General features: G+C 34.5%; 1 protein-coding gene across 8 annotated transcripts in view; it reads right to left on the reverse strand.

Moving 5' to 3' along the window:
• Positions 1–22,799, reverse strand: part of LOC145269491 (argininosuccinate lyase-like) — a 135,797-nt gene that overhangs the window by 83,070 nt on the left and 29,928 nt on the right. The window lies entirely within an intron of this gene.

The raw sequence follows: 22,799 nt of genomic DNA on the forward strand, positions 1-22,799 counted from the left end.
GTAAAAAAAGTTTTTTTCATGTGTAAATTTATTTATTTATTTTTTTTACAATGTAAATTTATTTTACACATGTAAAAAAAACTGTGTAAACTTTTTTTTTACATGTGTACATTTATTTTACACATGTGTGTAAATTTATTTATTTTTTTTTTTTACAATGTAAATTTATTTTACATACGTAAAAAAAAAAATTTTTTTTTTAAATGAAACTTTGCATAAATTTGCTAGGTAACCTTCAGAGAAATGCAACTGATTTACAAGATTCCGAAAACTGTTTATAAATTAAACAAAAAAAATTTTTTTTTCAAGGAAAATACTGTCAAACATCATTGATAATTAAATTAAAAATAAAATATAACAAGTGAAGCATGCATGATCCCTCATGAGTGTACAGTGAACGAGGCATAAAAAAATGACTAAGTTCAGCATTTACCCCCCCCCCCATTTAGCCCAAAAAGTCTCCAGGGGACGTAAAATCCTGGTAAAAATTGTACAGTTTTAGGCGTTAACACATGTAAATTTGAGTTCTGCACCATGTAAAAAAGAAATGACTATATCCATCATCGCCCCCCCCCTATTTAGCCCCAAAATTCCCCAAGGTCTTAACATATTTAAATTTGAGTTCAGCACCATGCAAAACCGCTAAATAGACATACACAGAAAATTTTGGACAAATATGGTAAAATAGTCCCAAAAATGGAGTGTTTTTATTAGCCCTAAAAGAGCCCCTGGGGCACACCCAAGAGTTATTGCGAAGTATAGACAAACAAAATTATATAGAAATCAGTTAGTTACAACTTTTCAGAAAGTTTTATAAAAATCCAAGGCATCAGTTTTTTTTTTTAATAAGCACAAAAATGTCAATTTTAGCCATTTTAACCCAAAAGGCAACCGGAGTTTTCCCGGAAAAATCTGTTCTGTTACTTTTTTTACTCATATCATGTTTAATGTTTGTGTAAAATTTTAAAAAATTCCAAGAAAAGTGCGGACAGATGAACGGATGAACGAACAAGGGTAAATTTACAGGTCCACCCTCCTTTTGTTGGGTGCCCCCACCCCCCACCATTTTTTTTTTAAAGAAAAATAGTATCAAACATCATTGTTAATGAAATTAAAAGTAAAATATAAAAAACGTTGATTTTAATCTTTTTAATTCATTTATTTTATGCTGTTGGGATTTTGCGTCCAGCAGAGTAGGTGTTCATGCTAATCAAGTAAACGTCCATGACAATCAGTTTGACAGTGGACTTACTTCTGTTGGGCTAACTGTCGGCTCAGTTCTTCTAGGAGGTCCACCATCATAGACTTTATCTTTTCAATTTAAGAAGGGGTTAGCTTATTGCTAATTGCTGGAGGTGCTCCTACTGGTGTTGCCAATTTAGATTAGAGTGAAGTTCTAGTGTGCTAAATTTTCAAAACCTCACTTGACCTTGTGTCTAACCTTCTAGAGAGGAGGTAAATAAACCAACACATGCACAACACACATGATGATGGTGATGATTTTTTTTCTACAAAGGAGTCACCACTTATCAAGGCCCGGAGGCCACACGAGGATAAGGGTTAATGAATGTACAGTAGTCAATGGGAAAATGTCATAGTAATTGTTAGTAGCGAAAATTTGGTAAATTGGATTACTTAAGGGGATGGCTCATCAAGAATTTGTTTATGTTGGACTTGAAGAATACCATATTGTAGTCAGCTGGAAAATGGAACAGAGTTCCACAAGCATACAGCTCTAAGAAAGAAACCTTGTCCATGGAATCTACGTTTAGGTTTAGGCACAGATAAAGAGTAGAGGAAATTATTGATAATGGTTTCAGCTAGACAAATGTTTTTCGTGACAGTAAGGCCAGAGGGACCATGATTGGAGCTCAGACGGAGCACTCGCCATGAAAATAACAATAAAGCAGAGACAGGCTCGCAACGTCTGATGATGATGATTATTGTTGAGCATCAGTCATTTCGAATGAATCGAGTGATTATTGATGGCACTGGTTTCCCCAGTATCTTTCCAGTTAGAATTCTTTCTAGAAAGACATTGAGTATTTACAAGAGGAACCAAATGAATGTTGCCACAACATCCCTAAGTGAAAATGTTTCTGTGATTCAAACTTGGCATTAACCACTTGACCACTGTCACCTCTCAGGTCATAATGATAATGATGATGATGAAGAAACAAGTTCTTGATGAGCCGTTCCAGTTGTTAACAAATTTACCGAATTTCCATTACTAATGATTACTATATTGTCCAATTTCTACTGTACACTCTATAACCCTTATCCTCGAGTGGCCTCTTGGCCTTGATAAGTGGTGATGCCTATGTAAAAAAAAAAAAAAAAAAAAATGATGACGACGTCAGTATTGGAAGGTCGTCAGCCATTTTGAAATGGATTAAATGTAGCCTGCTAATAATCCATATAATATATACTAGATAGAGCAATTTAAAAAAAAAAAAAAAAAGAAGAAAATTGATGATGAAAATAAAAATTGAATACATTACAATATCTATTAATCCATCAAATATTCAAACAAAAAAATTAAAATTCACTCATTTCGTATCACATAATTCTATTGTTGGATCACATGATTATCTCTTCCTTTGAGCACCTAGGGTGAGCGTGTAAGGTTAAACGAAGTGTAGTATCTTCTTTGTCTGGTCAATCATTTCCTTTGTTTAAAGCAATCACATGATTCTATTGTTGGCATTGGTTTGCCCCGATATCATTCTAGTTGGAATTCTTTCTAGAAATACATTGGATACTTATGGGAGGACCACATGAAGGTTGCCAACATTCTTAGGTGAAAGAGTTTCCATCGAACGAACTAAATTTGAACTTGGCACATCCAGTTTGTTGGTTTTAACGACTTAACCACCATCACTTGTTCCTAATTCTGTTGTTGGCGTAGGTTTCTTCTGGGCCTTGATAAGTGGTGATTTCCTTGGGGGGGAAAAAAATTCAATGAGCTCAATAGTGTACTGCATAAATTTAAAGAGCTCAATAGTGTGCTGCAAACATTTAAAGAGCTCAATAGTGTGCTGCATAAATTAAAAGAGCTCAATAGTGTGCTGCAAACATTTAAAGAGCTCAATAGTGTGCTGCAAACATTTAAAGAGCTCAATAGTGTGCTGCATAAATTTAAAGAGCTCAATAGTGTGCTGCATAAATTTAAAGAGCTCAATAGTGTGCTGCAAACATTTAAAGAGCTCAATAGTGTGCTGCAAACATTTAAAGAGCTCAATAGTGTGCTGCATACATTTCAAGAGCTCAATAGTGTGCTGCAAACATTTAAAGAGCTCAATAGTGTGCTGCATAAATTTAAAGAGCTCAATAGTGTGCTGCAAACATTTAAAGAGCTCAATAGTGTGCTGCATAAATTTAAAGAGCTCAATAGTGTGCTGCATAAATTTAAAGAGCTCAATAGTGTGCTGCAAACATTTAAAGAGCTCAATAGTGTCCTGCATAAATTTAAAGAGCTCAATAGTGTGCTGCAAACATTTAAAGAGCTCAATAGTGTGCTGCGTAAATTTAAAGAGCTCAATAGTGTGCTGCATAAATTTAAAGAGCTCAATAGTGTGCTGCATAAATTTAAAGAGCTCAATAGTGTGCTGCATAAATTTAAAGAGCTCAATAGTGTGCTGCATAAATTTAAAGAGCTCAATAGTGTGCTGCATAAATTCAAAGAGCTCAATAGTGTGCTGCAACCATTTAAAGAGCTCAATAGTGTGCTGCATAAATTTAAAGAGCTCAATAGTGTGCTGCAAACATTTCAAGAGCTCAATAGTGTGCTGCATAAATTTAAAGAGCTCAATAGTGTGCTGCAAACATTTAAAGAGCTCAATAGTGTGCTGCATAAATTTAAAGAGCTCAATAGTGTGCTGCAAACATTTAAAGAACTCAATAGTGTGCTGCAAACATTTAAAGAGCTCAATAGTGTGCTGCAAACATTTAAAGAGCTCAATAGTGTGCTGCAAACATTTAAAGAGCTCAATAGTGTGCTGCATAAATTTAAAGAGCTCAATAGTGTGCTGCAAACATTTAAAGAGCTCAATAGTGTGCTGCATAAATTTAAAGAGCTCAATAGTGTGCTGCAAACATTTAAAGAGCTCAATAGTGTGCTGCATAAATTTAAAGAGCTCAATAGTGTGCTGCCAACATTTAAAGAGCTCAATAGTGTGCTGCAAACATTTAAAGAGCTCAATAGTGTGCTGCCAACATTTAAAGAGCTCAATAGTGTGCTGCATAAATTTAAAGAGCTCAATAGTGTGCTGCAAACATTTAAAGAGCTCAATAGTGTGCTGCAAACATTTAAAGAGCTCAATAGTGTGCTGCAAACATTTAAAGAGCTCAATAGTGTGCTGCATAAATTTAAAGAGCTCAATAGTGTGCTGCATAAATTTAAAGAGCTCAATAGTGAGCTGCAAACATTTAAAGAGCTCAATAGTGTGTTGCATCAATTTAAAGAGCTCAATAGTGTGCTGCATAAATTTAAAGAGCTCAATAGTGTGCTGCAAACATTTAAAGAGCTCAATAGTGTGCTGCATACATTTCAAGAGCTCAATAGTGTGCTGCAAACATTTAAAGAGCTCAATAGTGTGCTGCATAAATTTAAAGAGCTCAATAGTGTGCTGCAAACATTTAAAGAGCTCAATAGTGTGCTGCATAAATTTAAAGAGCTCAATAGTGTGCTGCATAAATTTAAAGAGCTCAATAGTGTGCTGCAAACATTTAAAGAGCTCAATAGTGTCCTGCATAAATTTAAAGAGCTCAATAGTGTGCTGCAAACATTTAAAGAGCTCAATAGTGTGCTGCGTAAATTTAAAGAGCTCAATAGTGTGCTGCATAAATTTAAAGAGCTCAATAGTGTGCTGCATAAATTTAAAGAGCTCAATAGTGTGCTGCATAAATTTAAAGAGCTCAATAGTGTGCTGCATAAATTTAAAGAGCTCAATAGTGTGCTGCAAACATTTAAAGAGCTCAATATTGTGCTGCATACATTTAAAGAGCTCAATAGTGTGCTGCAAACATTTCAAGAGCTCAATAGTGTGCTGCATAAATTTAAAGAGCTCAATAGTGTGCTGCAAACATTTAAAGAGCTCAATAGTGTGCTGCATAAATTTAAAGAGCTCAATAGTGTGCTGCAAACATTTAAAGAACTCAATAGTGTGCTGCAAACATTTAAAGAGCTCAATAGTGTGCTGCAAACATTTAAAGAGCTCAATAGTGTGCTGCAAACATTTAAAGAGCTCAATAGTGTGCTGCATAAATTTAAAGAGCTCAATAGTGTGCTGCAAACATTTAAAGAGCTCAATAGTGTGCTGCATAAATTTAAAGAGCTCAATAGTGTGCTGCAAACATTTAAAGAGCTCAATAGTGTGCTGCATAAATTTAAAGAGCTCAATAGTGTGCTGCCAACATTTAAAGAGCTCAATAGTGTGCTGCAAACATTTAAAGAGCTCAATAGTGTGCTGCCAACATTTAAAGAGCTCAATAGTGTGCTGCAAACATTTAAAGAGCTCAATAGTGTGCTGCATAAATTTAAAGAGCTCAATAGTGTGCTGCAAACATTTAAAGAGCTCAATAGTGTGCTGCATAAATTTAAAGAGCTCAATAGTGTGCTGCAAACATTTAAAGAGCTCAATAGTGTGCTGCATAAATTTAAAGAGCTCATTAGTGTGCTGCATAAATTTAAAGAGCTCAATAGTGTGCTGCAAACATTTAAAGAGCTCAATAGTGTGCTGCATAAATTTAAAGAGCGCATTAGTGTGCTGCAAACATTTAAAGAGCTCAATAGTGTGCTGCATAAATTTAAAGAGCTCAATAGTGTGCTGCATAAATTTAAAGAGCTCAATAGTGTGCTGCATAAATTTAAAGAGCTCAATAGTGTGCTGCATAAATTTAAAGAGGTCAATAGTGTGCTGCATAAATTAAAAGAGCTTAATAGTGTGCTGCAAACATTTAAAAGCCTCAATAGTGTGCTGCATAAATTTAAAGAGCTCAATAGTGTGCTGCATACATTTAAAGAGCTCAATAGTGTGCTGCAAACATTTAAAGAGCTCAATAGTGTGCTGCATAAATTTAAAGAGCTCAATAGTGTGCTGCATAAGTTTAAAGAGCTCAATAGTGTGCTGCAAACATTTAAACAACTCAATAGTGTGCTGCATAAATTTAAAGAGCTACATAGTGTGCTGCATAAATTTAAAGAGCTCAATAGTGTGCTGCAAACATTTAAAGAGCTCAATAGTGTGCTGCATAAATTTAAAGAGCTCAATAGTGTGCTGCATAAATTTAAAGAGCTCAATAGTGTGCTGCAAACATTTAAAGAGCTCAATAGTGTGCTGCAAACATTTAAAGAGCTCAATAGTGTGCTGCATGAATTTAAAGAGCTCAATAGTGTGCTGCATGAATTTAAAGAGCTCAATAGTGTGCTGCATGAATTTAAAGAGCTCAATAGTGTGCTGCATACATTTAAAGAGCTCAATAGTGTGCTGCATACATTTAAAGAGCTCATTAGTGTGCTGCATAAATTTAAAGAGCTCAATAGTGTGCTGCAAACATTTAAAGAGTTCAATAGTGTGCTGCATAAATTTAAAGAGCTCAATAGTGTGCTGCATAAATTTAAAGAGCTCAATAGTGTGCTGAAAACATTTAAAGAGCTCAATAGTGTGCTGCAAACATTAAAAGAGCTCAATAGTGTGCTGCAAACATTTAAAGAGCTCAATAGTGTGCTGCAAACATTTAAAGAGCTCAATAGTGTGCTGCAAACATTTAAAGAGCTCAATAGTGTGCTGCAAACATTTAAAGAGCTCAATAGTGTGCTGCAAACATTTAAAGAGCTCAATAGTGTGCTGCAAACATTTAAAGAGCTCAATAGTGTGCTGCAAACTTTTAAAGAGCTCAATAGTGTGCTGCATAAATTTAAAGAGCTCAATAGTGTGCTGCATAAATTTAAAGAGCTCAATAGTGTGCTGCAAACATTTAAAGAGCTCAATAGTGTGCTGCATAAATTTAAAGAGCTCAATAGTGTGCTGCATAAATTTAAAGAGCTCGATAGTGTGCTGCATAAATTTAAAGAGCTCAATAGTGTGCTGCATAAATTTAAAGAGCTCAATAGTGTGCTGCATAAATTTAAAGAGCTCAATAGTGTGCTGCATAAATTTAAAGAGCTCAATAGTGTGCTGCAAACATTTAAAGAGCTTAATAGTGTGCTGCATAAATTTAAAGAGCTCAATAGTGTGCTGCATAAATTTAAAGAGCTCAATAGTGTGCTGCATAAATTTAAAGAACTCAATAGTGTGCTGCATGAATTTAAAGAGCTCATAATGTGCTGCATAAATTTAAAGAGCTCAGTAGTGTGCTGCAAACATTTAAAGAGCTCAATAGTGTGCTGCATAAATTTAAAGAGCTCAATAGTGTGCTGCATGAATTTAAAGAGCTCAATAGTGTGCTGCATAAATTTAAAGAGCTCAATAGTTTGCTGCATGAATTTAAAGAGCTCAATAGTGTGCTGCATGAATTTAAAGAGCTCAATAGTGTGCTGCATAAATATAAAGAGCTCAATAGTGTGCTGCAAACATTTAAAGAGCTTAATAGTGTGCTGCATAAATTTAAAGAGCTCAATAGTGTGCTGCAAACATTTAAAGAGCTCAATAATGTGCTGCAAAAATTTAAAGAGCTCAATAGTGTGCTGCAAACATTTAAAGAGCTCAATAATGTGCTGCATAAATTTAAAGAGCTCAATAATGTGCTGCATAAATTTAAAGAGCTCAATAGTGTGCTGCAAACATTTAAAGAGCTCAATAGTGTGCTGCATAAATTTAAAGAGCTCAATAGTGTGCTGCATAAATTTAAAGAGCTCAATAGTGTGCTGCATAAATTTAAAGAGCTCAATAGTGTGCTGCATAAATTTAAAGAGCTCAATAGTGTGCTGCAAACATTTAAAGAGCTCAATAGTGTGCTGCATAAATTTAAAGAGCTCAATAGTGTGCTGCAAACATTTAAAGAGCTTAATAGTGTGCTGCATACATTTAAAGAGCTCAATAGTGTGCTGCATAAATTTAAAGAGCTCAATAGTGTGCTGCAAACATTTAAAGAGCTTAATAGTGTGCTGCATAAATTTAAAGAGCTCAATAGTGTGCTGCAAACATTTAAAGAGCTCAATAGTGTGCTGCATAAATTTAAAGAGCTCAATAGTGTGCTGCATAAATTTAAAGAGCTCAATAGTGTGCTGCAAACATTTAAAGAGCTCAATAGTGTGCTGCAACCATTTAAAGAGCTCAATAGTGTGCTGCATAAATTTAAAGAGCTCAATAGTGTGCTGCAAACATTTAAAGAGCTTAATAGTGTGCTGCATAAATTTAAAGAGCTCAATAGTGTGCTGCATAAATTTAAAGAACTCAATAGTGTGCTGCATGAATTTAAAGAGCTCAATAGTGTGCTGCATAAATTTAAAGAGCTCAATAGTGTGCTGCAAACATTTAAAGAGCTCAATAGTGTGCTGCATAAATTTAAAGAGCTCAATAGTGTGCTGCATAAATTTAAAGAGCTCAATAGTGTGCTGCATGAATTTAAAGAGCTCAATAGTGTGCTGCATAAATTTAAAGAGCTCAATAGTTTGCTGCATGAATTTAAAGAGCTCAATAGTGTGCTGCATGAATTTAAAGAGCTCAATAGTGTGCTGCATAAATTTAAAGAGCTCAATAGTGTGCTGCAAACATTTAAAGAGCTTAATAGTGTGCTGCATAAATTTAAAGAGCTCAATAGTGTGCTGCAAACATTTAAAGAGCTCAATAGTGTGCTGCAAAAATTTAAAGAGCTCAATAGTGTGCTGCAAACATTTAAAGAGCTCAATAGTGTGCTGCATAAATTTAAAGAGCTCAATAGTGTGCTGCAAACATTTAAAGAGCTCAATAGTGTGCTGCATAAATTTAAAGAGCTCAATAGTGTGCTGCATAAATTTAAAGAGCTCAATAGTGTGCTGCATAAATTTAAAGAGCTCAATAGTGTGCTGCATAAATTTAAAGAGCTCAATAGTGTGCTGCAAACATTTAAAGAGCTCAATAGTGTGCTGCATAAATTTAAAGAGCTCAATAGTGTGCTGCAAACATTTAAAGAGCTTAATAGTGTGCTGCATACATTTAAAGAGCTCAATAGTGTGCTGCATAAATTTAAAGAGCTCAATAGTGTGCTGCATAAATTTAAAGAGCTCAATAGTGTGCTGCAAACATTTAAAGAGCTCAATAGTGTGCTGCAAACATTTAAAGAGCTCAATAGTGTGCTGCATGAATTTAAAGAGCTCAGTAGTGTGCTGCATGAATTTAAAGAGCTCAATAGTGTGCTGCATGAATTTAAAGAGCTCAATAGTGTGCTGCAAACATTTAAAGAGCTCAATAGTGTGCTGCATACATTTAAAGAGCTCATTAGTGTGCTGCATAAATTTAAAGAGCTCAATAGTGTGCTGCAAACATTTAAAGAGCTCAATAGTGTGCTGCATACATTTCAAGAGCTCAATAGTGTGCTGCAAACATTTAAAGAGCTCAATAGTGTGCTGCATAAATTTAAAGAGCTCAATAGTGTGCTGCATAAATTTAAAGAGCTCAATAGTGTGCTGCATAAATTTAAAGAGCTCAATAGTGTGCTGCATAAATTTAAAGAGCTCAATAGTGTGCTGCATAAATTTAAAGAGCTCAATAGTGTGCTGCATAAATTTAAAGAGCTCAATAGTGTGCTGCATAAATTTAAAGAGCTCAATAGTGTGCTGCATAAATTCAAAGAGCTCAATAGTGTGCTGCATAAATTTAAAGAGTTCAATAGTGTGCTGCATAAATTTAAAGAGCTCAATAGTGTGCTGCAAACATTTAAAGAGCTCAATAGTGTGCTGCATAAATTTAAAGAGCTCAATAGTTTGCTGCATAAATTTAAAGAGCTCAATAGTGTGCTGCATAAATTTAAAGAGCTCAATAGTGTGCTGCATAAATTTAAAGAGCTCAATAGTGTGCTGCATAAATTTAAAGAGCTCAATAGTGTGCTGCAAACATTTAAAGAGCTCAATAGTGTGCTGCATAAATTTAAAGAGCTCAATGGTGTGCTGCATAAATTTAAAGAGCTCAATAGTGTGCTGCATAAATTTAAAGAGCTCAATAGTGTGCTGCATAAATTTAAAGAGCTCAATAGTGTGCTGCATAAATTTAAAGAGCTCAATAGTGTGCTGCATACTTTTAAAGAGCTCAATAGTGTGCTGCATAAATTTAAAGAGCTCAATAGTGTGCTGCATAAATTTAAAGAGCTCAATAGTGTGCTGCATAATTTTAAAGAGCTCAATAGTGTGCTGCAAACATTTAAAGAGCTCATTAGTGTGCTGCATAAATTTAAAGAGCTCAATAGTTTGCTGCAAACATTTAAAGAGCTCATTAGTGTGCTGCATGAATTAAAAGAGCTCAATAGTGTGCTGCATAAATTTAAAGAGCTCAATAGTGTGCTGCAAACATTTAAAGAGCTCAATAGTGTGCTGCATAAATTTAAAGAGCTCAATAGTGTGCTGCAAACATTTAAAGAGCTCAATAGTGTGCTGCATAAATTTAAAGAGCTCAATAGTGTGCTGCATAAATTTAAAGAGCTCAATAGTGTGCTGCAAACATTTAAAGAGCTCAATAGTGTGCTGCAAACATTTAAAGAGCTCAATAGTGTGCTGCAAACATTTCAAGAGCTCAATAGTGTGCTGCAAACATTTAAAGAGCTCAATAGTGTGCTGTATAAATTTAAAGAGCTCAATAGTGTGCTGCAAACATTTAAAGAGCTCAATAGTGTGCTGCATAAATTTAAAGAGCTCAATAGTGTGCTGCAAACATTTAAAGAGCTCAATAGTGTGCTGCATAAATTTAAAGAGCTCAATAGTGTGCTGCATAAATTTAAAGAGCTCAATAGTGTGCTGCAAACATTTAAAGAGCTCAATAGTGTGCTGCAAACATTTAAAGAGCTCAATAGTGTGCTGCATAAATTTAAAGAGCTCAATAGTGTGCTGCAAACATTTAAAGAACTCAATCGTGTGCTGCATAAATTTAAAGAGCTCAATAGTGTGCTGCAAACATTTAAAGAGCTCAATAGTGTGCTGCATAAATTTAAAGAGCTCAATAGTGTGCTGCAAACATTTAAAGAGCTCAATAGTGTGCTGCAAACATTTAAAGAGCTCAATAGTGTGCTTAAACTTTTAAAGAGCTCAATAGTGTGCTGCAAACATTTAAAGAGCTCAATAGTGTGCTTCAAACTTTTAAAGAGCTCAATAGTGTGCTGAATAAATTTAAAGAGCTCAATAGTGTGCTGCAAACATTTAAAGAGCTCAATAATGTGCTGCATAAATTTAAAGAGCTCAATAGTGTGCTGCATTAATTTAAAGAGCTCAATAGTTTGCTGCATAAATTTAAAGAGCTCAATAGTGTGCTGCAAACATTTAAAGAGCTCAATAGTGTGCTGCATGAATTAAAAGAGCTCAATAGTGTGCTGCATAAATTTAAAGAGCTCAATAGTGTGCTGCAAACATTTAAAGAGCTCAATAGTGTGCTGCATAAATTTAAAGAGCTCAATAGTGTGCTGCAAACATTTAAAGAGCTCAATAGTGTGCTGCATAAATTTAAAGAGCTCAATAGTTTGCTGCATAAATTTAAAGAGCTCAATAGTGTGCTGCAAACATTTAAAGAGCTCAATAGTGTGCTGCATAAATTTAAAGAGCTCAATAGTGTGCTGCATAAATTTAAAGAGCTCAATAGTGTGCTGCATAAATTTAAAGAGCTCAATAGTGTGCTGCAAACATTTAAAGAGCTCAATAGTGTGCTGCATAAATTTAAAGAGCTCAATAGTGTGCTGCATAAATTTAAAGAGCTCAATAGTGTGCTGCATAAATTTAAAGAGCTCAATAATGTGCTGCATAAATTTAAAGAGCTCAATAGTGTGCTGCATAAATTTAAAGAGCTCAATAGTTTGCTGCATAAATTTAAAGAGCTCAATAGTGTGCTGCAAACATTTAAAGAGCTCAATAGTGTGCTGCATAAATTTAAAGAGCTCAATAGTGTGCTGCATAAATTTAAAGAGCTCAATAGTGTGCTGCATAAATTTAAAGAGCTCAATAGTGTGCTGCAAACATTTAAAGAGCTCAATAGTGTGCTGCATAAATTTAAAGAGCTCAATAGTGTGCTGCATAAATTTAAAGAGCTCAATAGTGTGCTGCATAAATTTAAAGAGCTCAATAGTGTGCTGCATAAATTTAAAGAGCTCAATAGTGTGCTGCATAAATTTAAAGAGCTCAATAGTGTGCTGCATACTTTTAAAGAGCTCAATAGTGTGCTGCAAACATTTAAAGAGCTCATTAGTGTGCTGCATAAATTTAAAGAGCTCAATAGTTTACTGCAAACATTTAAAGAGCTCATTAGTGTGCTGCATGAATTAAAAGAGCTCAATAGTGTGCTGCATAAATTTAAAGAGCTCAATAGTGTGCTGCATAATTTTAAAGAGCTCAATAGTGTGCTGCATAATTTTAAAGAGCTCAATAGTGTGCTGCAAACATTTAAAGAGCTCATTAGTGTGCTGCATAAATTTAAAGAGCTCAATAGTTTACTGCAAACATTTAAAGAGCTCATTAGTGTGCTGCATGAATTAAAAGAGCTCAATAGTGTGCTGCATAAATTTAAAGAGCTCAATAGTGTGCTGCAAACATTTAAAGAGCTCAATAGTGTGCTGCATAAATTTAAAGAGCTCAATAGTGTGCTGCAAACATTTAAAGAGCTCAATAGTGTGCTGCATAAATTTAAAGAGCTCAATAGTGTGCTGCATAAATTTAAAGAGCTCAATAGTGTGCTGCAAACATTTAAAGAGCTCAATAGTGTGCTGCAAACATTTAAAGAGCTCAATAGTGTGCTGCAAACATTTCAAGAGCTCAATAGTGTGCTGCAAACATTTAAAGAGCTCAATAGTGTGCTGTATAAATTTAAAGAGCTCAATAGTGTGCTGCAAACATTTAAAGAGCTCAATAGTGTGCTGCATAAATTTAAAGAGCTCAATAGTGTGCTGCAAACATTTAAAGAGCTCAATAGTGTGCTGCAAACATTTAAAGAGCTCATTAGTGTGCTGCATAAATTTAAAGAGCTCAATAGTTTGCTGCAAACATTTAAAGAGCTCATTAGTGTGCTGCATAAATTAAAAGAGCTCAATAGTGTGCTGCATAAATTTAAAGAGCTCAATAGTGTGCTGCAAACATTTAAAGAGCTCAATAGTGTGCTGCATAAATTTAAAGAGCTCAATAGTGTGCTGCAAACATTTAAAGAGCTCAATAGTGTGCTGCATAAATTTAAAGAGCTCAATAGTGTGCTGCATAAATTTAAAGAGCTCAATAGTGTGCTGCAAACATTTAAAGAGCTCAATAGTGTGCTGCAAACATTTAAAGAGCTCAATAGTGTGCTGCATAAATTTAAAGAGCTCAATAGTGTGCTGCAAACATTTAAAGAACTCAATAGTGTGCTGCATAAATTTAAAGAGCTCAATAGTGTGCTGCAAACATTTAAAGAGCTCAATAGTGTGCTGCATAAATTTAAAGAGCTCAATAGTGTGCTGCAAACATTTAAAGAGCTCAATAGTGTGCTGCAAACATTTAAAGAGCTCAATAGTGTGCTGCAAACATTTAAAGAGCTCAATAGTGTGCTTAAACTTTTAAAGAGCTCAATAGTGTGCTGCAAACATTTAAAGAGCTCAATAGTGTGCTTCAAACTTTTAAAGAGCTCAATAGTGTGCTGAATAAATTTAAAGAGCTCAATAGTGTGCTGCAAACATTTAAAGAGCTCAATAATGTGCTGCATAAATTTAAAGAGCTCAATAGTGTGCTGCAAACATTTAAAGAGCTCAATAGTGTGCTGCATAAATTTAAAGAGCTCAATAGTGTGCTGCAAACATTTAAAGAGCTCAATAGTGTGCTGCATAAATTTAAAGAGCTCAATAGTGTGTTGCAAACATTTAAAGAGCTCAATAGTGTGCTGCAAACATTTAAAGAGCTCAATAGTGTGCTTAAACTTTTAAAGAGCTCAATAGTGTTCTTCAAACTTTTAAAGAGCTCAATAGTGTGCTGCATAAATTTAAAGAGCTCAATAGTGTGCTGCAAACATTTAAAGAGCTCAATAGTGTGCTGAAAACTTTTAAAGAGCTCAATAGTGTGCTGCAAACATTTAAAGAGCTCAATAGTGTGCTGCAAACATTTAAAGAGCTCAATCGTGTGCTTCAAACTTTTAAAGAGCTCAATAGTGTGCTGCATAAATTTAAAGAGCTCAATAGTGTGCTGCAAACATTTAAAGAGCTCAATAGTGTGCTGCAAACATTTAAAGAGCTCAATAGTGTGCTGCAAACATTTAAAGAGCTCAATAGTGTGCTTCAAACTTTTAAAGAGCTCAATAGTGTGCTGCATAAATTTAAAGAGCTCAATAGTGTGCTGCATAAATTTAAAGAGCTCAATAGTGTGCTGCATAAATTTAAAGAGCTCAATAGTGTGCTGCATAAATTTAAAGAGCTCAATAGTGTGCTGGAAACATTTAAAGAGCTCAATAGTGTGCTGGAAACATTTAAAGAGCTCAATAGTGTGCTGCAAACATTTAAAGAGCTCAATAGTGTGCTGCAAACATTTAAAGAGCTCAATAGTGTGCTTCAAACTTTTAAAGAGCTCAATAGTGTGCTGCATAAATTTAAAGAGCTCAATAGTGTGTTGCAAACATTTAAAGAGCTCAATAGTGTGCTGCAAACTTTTAAAGAGCTCAATAGTGTGCTGCAAACATTTAAAGAGCTCAATAGTGTGCTGCAAACATTTAAAGAGCTCAATAGTGTGCTGCAAACATTTAAAGAGCTCAATAGTGTGCTTCAAACTTTTAAAGAGCTCAATAGTGTGCTGCATAAATTTAAAGAGCTCAATAGTGTGCTTCAAACTTTTAAAGAGCTCAATAGTGTGCTTAAACTTTTAAAGAGCTCAATAGTGTGCTGCAAACATTTAAAGAGCTCAATAGTGTGCTGCAAACATTTAAAGAGCTCAATAGTGTGCTTCAAACTTTTAAAGAGCTCAATAGTGTGCTGCATAAATTTAAAGAGCTCAATAGTGTGCTGCAAACATTTAAAGAGCTCAATAGTGTGCTGCAAACTTTTAAAGAGCTCAATAGTGTGCTGCATAAATTTAAAGAGCTCAATCGTGTGCTTCAAACTTTTAAAGAGCTCAATAGTTTGCTGCATAAATTTAAAGAGCTCAATAGTGTGCTGCAAACATTTAAAGAGCTCAATAGTGTGCTGCATAAATTTAAAGAGCTCAATAGTGTGCTGCATAAATTTAAAGAGCTCAATAGTGTGCTGCAAACATTTAAAGAGCTCAATAGTGTGCTGCAAACATTTAAAGAGCTCAATAGTGTGCTTAAACTTTTAAAGAGCTCAATAGTGTGCTGCAAACATTTAAAGAGCTCAATAGTGTGCTTCAAACTTTTAAAGAGCTCAATAGTGTGCTGCATAAATTTAAAGAGCTCAATAGTGTGCTGCAAACATTTCAAGAGCTCAATAGTGTGCTGAAAACTTTTAAAGAGCTCAATAGTGTGCTGCAAACATTTAAAGAGCTCAATAGTTTGCTGCAAACATTTAAAGAGCTCAATCGTGTGCTTCAAACTTTTAAAGAGCTCAATAGTGTGCTCCATAAATTTAAAGAGCTCAATAGTGTGCTGCAAACATTTAAAGAGCTCAATAGTGTGCTGCAAACATTTAAAGAGCTCAATAGTGTGCTGCAAACATTTAAAGAGCTCAATAGTGTGCTTCAAACTTTTAAAGAGCTCAATAGTGTGCTGCAAACATTTAAAGAGCTCAATAGTGTGCTTCAAACTTTTAAAGAGCTCAATAGTGTGCTGCATAAATTTAAAGGGCTCAATAGTGTGCTGCATAAATTTAAAGAGCTCAATAGTGTGCTGCATAAATTTAAAGAGCTCAATAGTGTGCTGCAAACATTTAAAGAGCTCAATAGTGTGCTGCATAAATTTAAAGAGCTCAATAGTGTGCTGCATAAATTTAAAGAGCTCAATAGTGTGCTGCAAACATTTAAAGAGCTCAATAGTGTGCTGCAAACATTTAAAGAGCTCAATAGTGTGCTGCAAACATTTAAAGAGCTCAATAGTGTGCTTCAAACTTTTAAAGAGCTCAATAGTGTGCTGCATAAATTTAAAGAGCTCAATAGTGTGTTGCAAACATTTAAAGAGCTCAATAGTGTGCTGCAAACTTTTAAAGAGCTCAATAGTGTGCTGCAAACATTTAAAGAGCTCAATAGTGTGCTGCAAACATTTAAAGAGCTCAATAGTGTGCTGCAAACATTTAAAGAGCTCAATAGTGTGCTTCAAACTTTTAAAGAGCTCAATAGTGTGCTGCATAAATTTAAAGAGCTCAATAGTGTGCTGCAAACATTTAAAGAGCTCAATAGTGTGCTTAAACTTTTAAAGAGCTCAATAGTGTGCTGCAAACATTTAAAGAGCTCAATAGTGTGCTGCAAACATTTAAAGAGCTCAATAGTGTGCTTCAAACTTTTAAAGAGCTCAATAGTGTGCTGCATAAATTTAAAGAGCTCAATAGTGTGCTGCAAACTTTTAAAGAGCTCAATAGTGTGCTGCAAACATTTAAAGAGCTCAATAGTGTGCTGCAAACATTTAAAGAGCTCAATAGTGTGCTGCAAACATTTAAAGAGCTCAATAGTGTGCTGCATAAATTTAAAGAGCTCAATAGTGTGCTGCATAAATTTAAAGAGCTCAATAGTGTGCTGCAAAAATTTAAAGAGCTCAATAGTGTGCTTCAAACTTTTAAAGAGCTCAATAGTGTGCTGCAAACATTTAAAGAGCTCAATAGTGTGCTTCAAACTTTTAAAGAGCTCAATAGTGTGCTGCATAAATTTAAAGAGCTCAATAGTGTGCTGCAAACATTTAAAGAGCTCAATAGTGTGCTGCAAACTTTTAAAGAGCTCAATAGTGTGCTGCAAACATTTAAAGAGCTCAATAGTGTGCTGCAAACATTTAAAGAGCTCAATAGTGTGCTGCAAACATTTAAAGAGCTCAATAGTGTGCTGCAAACATTTAAAGAGCTCAATAGTGTGCTGCATAAATTTAAAGAGCTCAATAGTGTGCTGCATAAATTTAAAGAGCTCAATAGTGTGCTGCAAAAATTTAAAGAGCTCAATAGTGTGCTTCAAACTTTTAAAGAGCTCAATAGTGTGCTGCAAACATTTAAAGAGCTCAATAGTGTGCTTCAAACTTTTAAAGAGCTCAATAGTGTGCTGCATAAATTTAAAGAGCTCAATAGTGTGCTGCAAACATTTAAAGAGCTCAATAGTGTGCTGCAAACTTTTAAAGAGCTCAATAGTGTGCTGCATAAATTTAAAGAGCTCAATCGTGTGCTTCAAACTTTTAAAGAGCTCAATAGTTTGCTGCATAAATTTAAAGAGCTCAATAGTGTGCTGCAAACATTTAAAGAGCTCAATAGTGTGCTGCATAAATTTAAAGAGCTCAATAGTGTGCTGCATAAATTTAAAGAGCTCAATAGTGTGCTGCAAACATTTAAAGAGCTCAATAGTGTGCTGCAAACATTTAAAGAGCTCAATAGTGTGCTTAAACTTTTAAAGAGCTCAATAGTGTGCTGCAAACATTTAAAGAGCTCAATAGTGTGCTTCAAACTTTTAAAGAGCTCAATAGTGTGCTGCATAAATTTAAAGAGCTCAATAGTGTGCTGCAAACATTTCAAGAGCTCAATAGTGTGCTGAAAACTTTTAAAGAGCTCAATAGTGTGCTGCAAACATTTAAAGAGCTCAATAGTTTGCTGCAAACATTTAAAGAGCTCAATCGTGTGCTTCAAACTTTTAAAGAGCTCAATAGTGTGCTCCATAAATTTAAAGAGCTCAATAGTGTGCTGCAAACATTTAAAGAGCTCAATAGTGTGCTGCATAAATTTAAAGAGCTCAATAGTGTGCTGCATAAATTTAAAGAGCTCAATAGTGTGCTGCAAACATTTAAAGAGCTCAATAGTGTGCTGCAAACATTTAAAGAGCTCAATAGTGTGCTGCAAACATTTAAAGAGCTCAATAGTGTGCTTCAAACTTTTAAAGAGCTCAATAGTGTGCTGCAAACATTTAAAGAGCTCAATAGTGTGCTTCAAACTTTTAAAGAGCTCAATAGTGTGCTGCATAAATTTAAAGGGCTCAATAGTGTGCTGCATAAATTTAAAGAGCTCAATAGTGTGCTGCATAAATTTAAAGAGCTCAATAGTGTGCTGCAAACATTTAAAGAGCTCAATAGTGTGCTGCATAAATTTAAAGAGCTCAATAGTGTGCTGCATAAATTTAAAGAGCTCAATAGTGTGCTGCAAACATTTAAAGAGCTCAATAGTGTGCTGCAAACATTTAAAGAGCTCAATAGTGTGCTGCAAACATTTAAAGAGCTCAATAGTGTGCTTCAAACTTTTAAAGAGCTCAATAGTGTGCTGCATAAATTTAAAGAGCTCAATAGTGTGTTGCAAACATTTAAAGAGCTCAATAGTGTGCTGCAAACTTTTAAAGAGCTCAATAGTGTGCTGCAAACATTTAAAGAGCTCAATAGTGTGCTGCAAACATTTAAAGAGCTCAATAGTGTGCTGCAAACATTTAAAGAGCTCAATAGTGTGCTTCAAACTTTTAAAGAGCTCAATAGTGTGCTGCATAAATTTAAAGAGCTCAATAGTGTGCTGCAAACATTTAAAGAGCTCAATAGTGTGCTTAAACTTTTAAAGAGCTCAATAGTGTGCTGCAAACATTTAAAGAGCTCAATAGTGTGCTGCAAACATTTAAAGAGCTCAATAGTGTGCTTCAAACTTTTAAAGAGCTCAATAGTGTGCTGCATAAATTTAAAGAGCTCAATAGTGTGCTGCAAACTTTTAAAGAGCTCAATAGTGTGCTGCAAACATTTAAAGAGCTCAATAGTGTGCTGCAAACATTTAAAGAGCTCAATAGTGTGCTGCAAACATTTAAAGAGCTCAATAGTGTGCTGCATAAATTTAAAGAGCTCAATAGTGTGCTGCATAAATTTAAAGAGCTCAATAGTGTGCTGCAAAAATTTAAAGAGCTCAATAGTGTGCTTCAAACTTTTAAAGAGCTCAATAGTGTGCTGCAAACATTTAAAGAGCTCAATAGTGTGCTGCATAAATTTAAAGAGCTCAATAGTGTGCTGCAAACATTTAAAGAGCTCAATAGTGTGCTGCAAACATTTAAAGAGCTCAATAGTGTGCTGCATAAATTTAAAGAGCTCAATAGTGTGCTGCAAACTTTTAAAGAGCTCAATAGTGTGCTGCAAACATTTAAAGAGCTCAATAGTGTGCTTCAAACTTTTAAAGAGCTCAATAGTGTGCTGCATAAATTTAAAGAGCTCAATAGTGTGCTGCAAACTTTTAAAGAGCTCAATAGTGTGCTGCAAACATTTAAAGAGCTCAATAGTGTGCTTCAAACTTTTAAAGAGCTCAATAGTGTGCTGCATAAATTTAAAGAGCTCAATAGTGTGTTGCAAACATTTAAAGAGCTCAATAGTGTGCTGCAAACTTTTAAAGAGCTCAATAGTGTGCTGCAAACATTTAAAGAGCTCAATAGTGTGCTGCAAACATTTAAAGAGCTCAATAGTGTGCTGCAAACATTTAAAGAGCTCAATAGTGTGCTTCAAACTTTTAAAGAGCTCAATAGTGTGCTGCATAAATTTAAAGAGCTCAATAGTGTGCTGCAAACATTTAAAGAGCTCAATAGTGTGCTTAAACTTTTAAAGAGCTCAATAGTGTGCTGCAAACATTTAAAGAGCTCAATAGTGTGCTGCAAACATTTAAAGAGCTCAATAGTGTGCTGCATAAATTTAAAGAGCTCAATAGTGTGCTGCATAAATTTAAAGAGCTCAATAGTGTGCTGCATAAATTTAAAGAGCTCAATAGTGTGCTGCATAAATTTAAAGAGCTCAATAGTGTGCTGCAAACTTTTAAAGAGCTCAATAGTGTGCTGCATAAATTTAAAGAGCTCAATAGTGTGCTGCAAACTTTTAAAGAGCTCAATAGTGTGCTGCAAACATTTAAAGAGCTCAATAGTGTGCTGCAAACATTTAAAGAGCTCAATAGTGTGCTGCAAACATTTAAAGAGCTCAATAGTGTGCTGCATAAATTTAAAGAGCTCAATAGTGTGCTGCATAAATTTAAAGAGCTCAATAGTGTGCTGCAAACATTTAAAGAGCTCAATAGTGTGCTTCAAACTTTTAAAGAGCTCAATAGTGTGCTGCAAACATTTAAAGAGCTCAATAGTGTGCTGCATAAATTTAAAGAGCTCAATAGTGTGCTGCAAACATTTAAAGAGCTCAATAGTGTGCTGCAAACATTTAAAGAGCTCAATAGTGTGCTGCATAAATTTAAAGAGCTCAATAGTGTGCTGCAAACTTTTAAAGAGCTCAATAGTGTGCTGCAAACATTTAAAGAGCTCAATAGTGTGCTTCAAACTTTTAAAGAGCTCAATAGTGTGCTGCATAAATTTAAAGAGCTCAATAGTGTGCTGCAAACTTTTAAAGAGCTCAATAGTGTGCTGCAAACATTTAAAGAGCTCAATAGTGTGCTGCATAAATTTAAAGAGCTCAATAGTGTGCTGCAAACATTTAAAGAGCTCAATAGTTTGCTGCATAAATTTAAAGTGCTCAATAGTGTGCTGCAAACATTTAAAGAGCTCAATAGTGTGCTGCAAACATTTAAAGAGCTCAATAGTGTGCTGCATAAATTTAAAGAACTCAATAGTGTGCTGCAAACATTTAAAGAGCTCAATAGTGTGCTGCAAACATTTAAAGAGCTCAATAGTGTGCTGCAAACATTTAAAGAGCTCAATAGTGTGCTGCATAAATTTAAAGAGCTCAATAGTGTGCTGCAAACATTTAAAGAGCTCAATAGTGTGCTGCAAACATTTAAAGAGCTCAATAGTGTGCTGCAAACATTTAAAGAGCTCAATAGTGTGCTGCAAACATTTAAAGAGCTCAATAGTGTGCTGCATAAATTTAAAGAGCTCAATAGTGTGCTGCAAACATTTAAAGAGCTCAATAGTGTGCTGCAAACATTTAAAGAGCTCAATAGTGTGCTGCAAACATTTAAAGAGCTCAATAGTGTGCTGCAAACATTTAAAGAGCTATGCCACCATGTAAAAACTTTGGAAAACACTGATGTAAATCTTTCCGTTCTGACATACCTTTACACCGATCAAGACTTTTCTCTCTCTCCCAAACTACAGAAAAATAAAATACCTGTCTTCCTCTTTCTTCTGTATAAAAATGTGATATATTTGCTGCTTAACACACTCCCAGTTCACACTGATGGTTTCAAAAGACTTAGATAATTTACCAGTCACAGCCTATATCCTTCTTCATTAGACCAAAAAAAAATATCTCACAATAAAAATAATGATATACAAATAAAAGAGACTTGTTAGTTTTTAATCATAAAATGCCTTAAAAGATTGTCACGGTTTATGGAATTTTGAAGGAAATTATTAGAAACAGTGATAATGTGATAATGGCTGTGACCCAAAAAGTCATAAGTACATCTAGTTATAAGTGTGTGTGTGTGTGTGTGTGTGTGTATATATATATATATATATATATATATATATGGTAAAACTGGTAATTAGTAAAAACCTGAAGAGAGTGCTCAATACTATTGCAGAGCAAATATGTGTTTTATTTTATGTAAGGTCTGACGAGGCTGTTAGATCGTAAACACGATCCAACATCCGAAACATATGTAACCAAACAGATAAAACGGTAATAAAAAAAATAAAACATATAATATATATAGCGCCTTGGAAGTTTTTAAACCTTTAAAACTATATAGAAAAACTTATTTAATTTTTATATTTTTTATCATTCATTAGAAAACTATTTAGTCAGTAAGTCATTTAATCACCTGCAATCAATGCATCAACTTGCTCTGTCGAATTCACTATAGTACTAATGTTAATTTAAGGGATCATCAGTTGTTTACCATGAAACACTGTTCCGGGGATGTATATGTGTACATAAGTAGCCCATAAAATGTAGTACAGAGGAGGAACATTTATTTATTGTTTAAATTATCTGTAGTGTTATAAAAGATGCTGGAAATGCTCCCCCATTGACATCTATGCATTTCTAGGCACGTTTAACAACATTTTCAGATACTGCCTGTAGATCTTCTCTAGTGATTCTCCTGATAACGTTGGTAATATTCTCTTTTAGTCGGTCTATATTGTGAGGATTATTTGCATAAACATTTTGTTTTAAAGTCCCCCAAAGATAAAAATCATGTGATAAGTTTGGGGAACGTGGTGGCCATAACCTTTGCTTATTCTTCTTTCTTCCGTAAACATGTCATGAACTCATGTCAGTGATCTGTGAGATGTGTGGCATCTAATTGGAAAAAAAGAATTGCATTTTGTCTTGTGGTGTCAGTTGGTCAGTAAGAGAAAGATTAGAGATGTCGGGCTTCTTTTAAAGGGGCCACTTAATCTGAAAAAAAAATTGATTAGAGGAAGATTAGAGAGATCGGGCTACTTATATAATATCTTAAGATATAAGATCTTGTATAAAAAAAAAAATTGATTAGGGGAAGATTAGAGAGATCGGCTACTTATATAATATCTTAAGATATAAGATCTTGTATAAAAAAAAATTGATTAGGGGAAGATTAGAGAGATCGGCTACTTATATAATATCTTAAGATATAAGATCTTGAATGAAAAAAATTGATTAGGGGAA

This window comes from Euprymna scolopes, chromosome 45 (genome assembly GCF_053919585.1).
Source record: "Euprymna scolopes isolate OS-2025 chromosome 45, ASM5391958v1, whole genome shotgun sequence".
NCBI classification, from domain to species: domain Eukaryota; kingdom Metazoa; phylum Mollusca; class Cephalopoda; order Sepiida; family Sepiolidae; genus Euprymna; species Euprymna scolopes.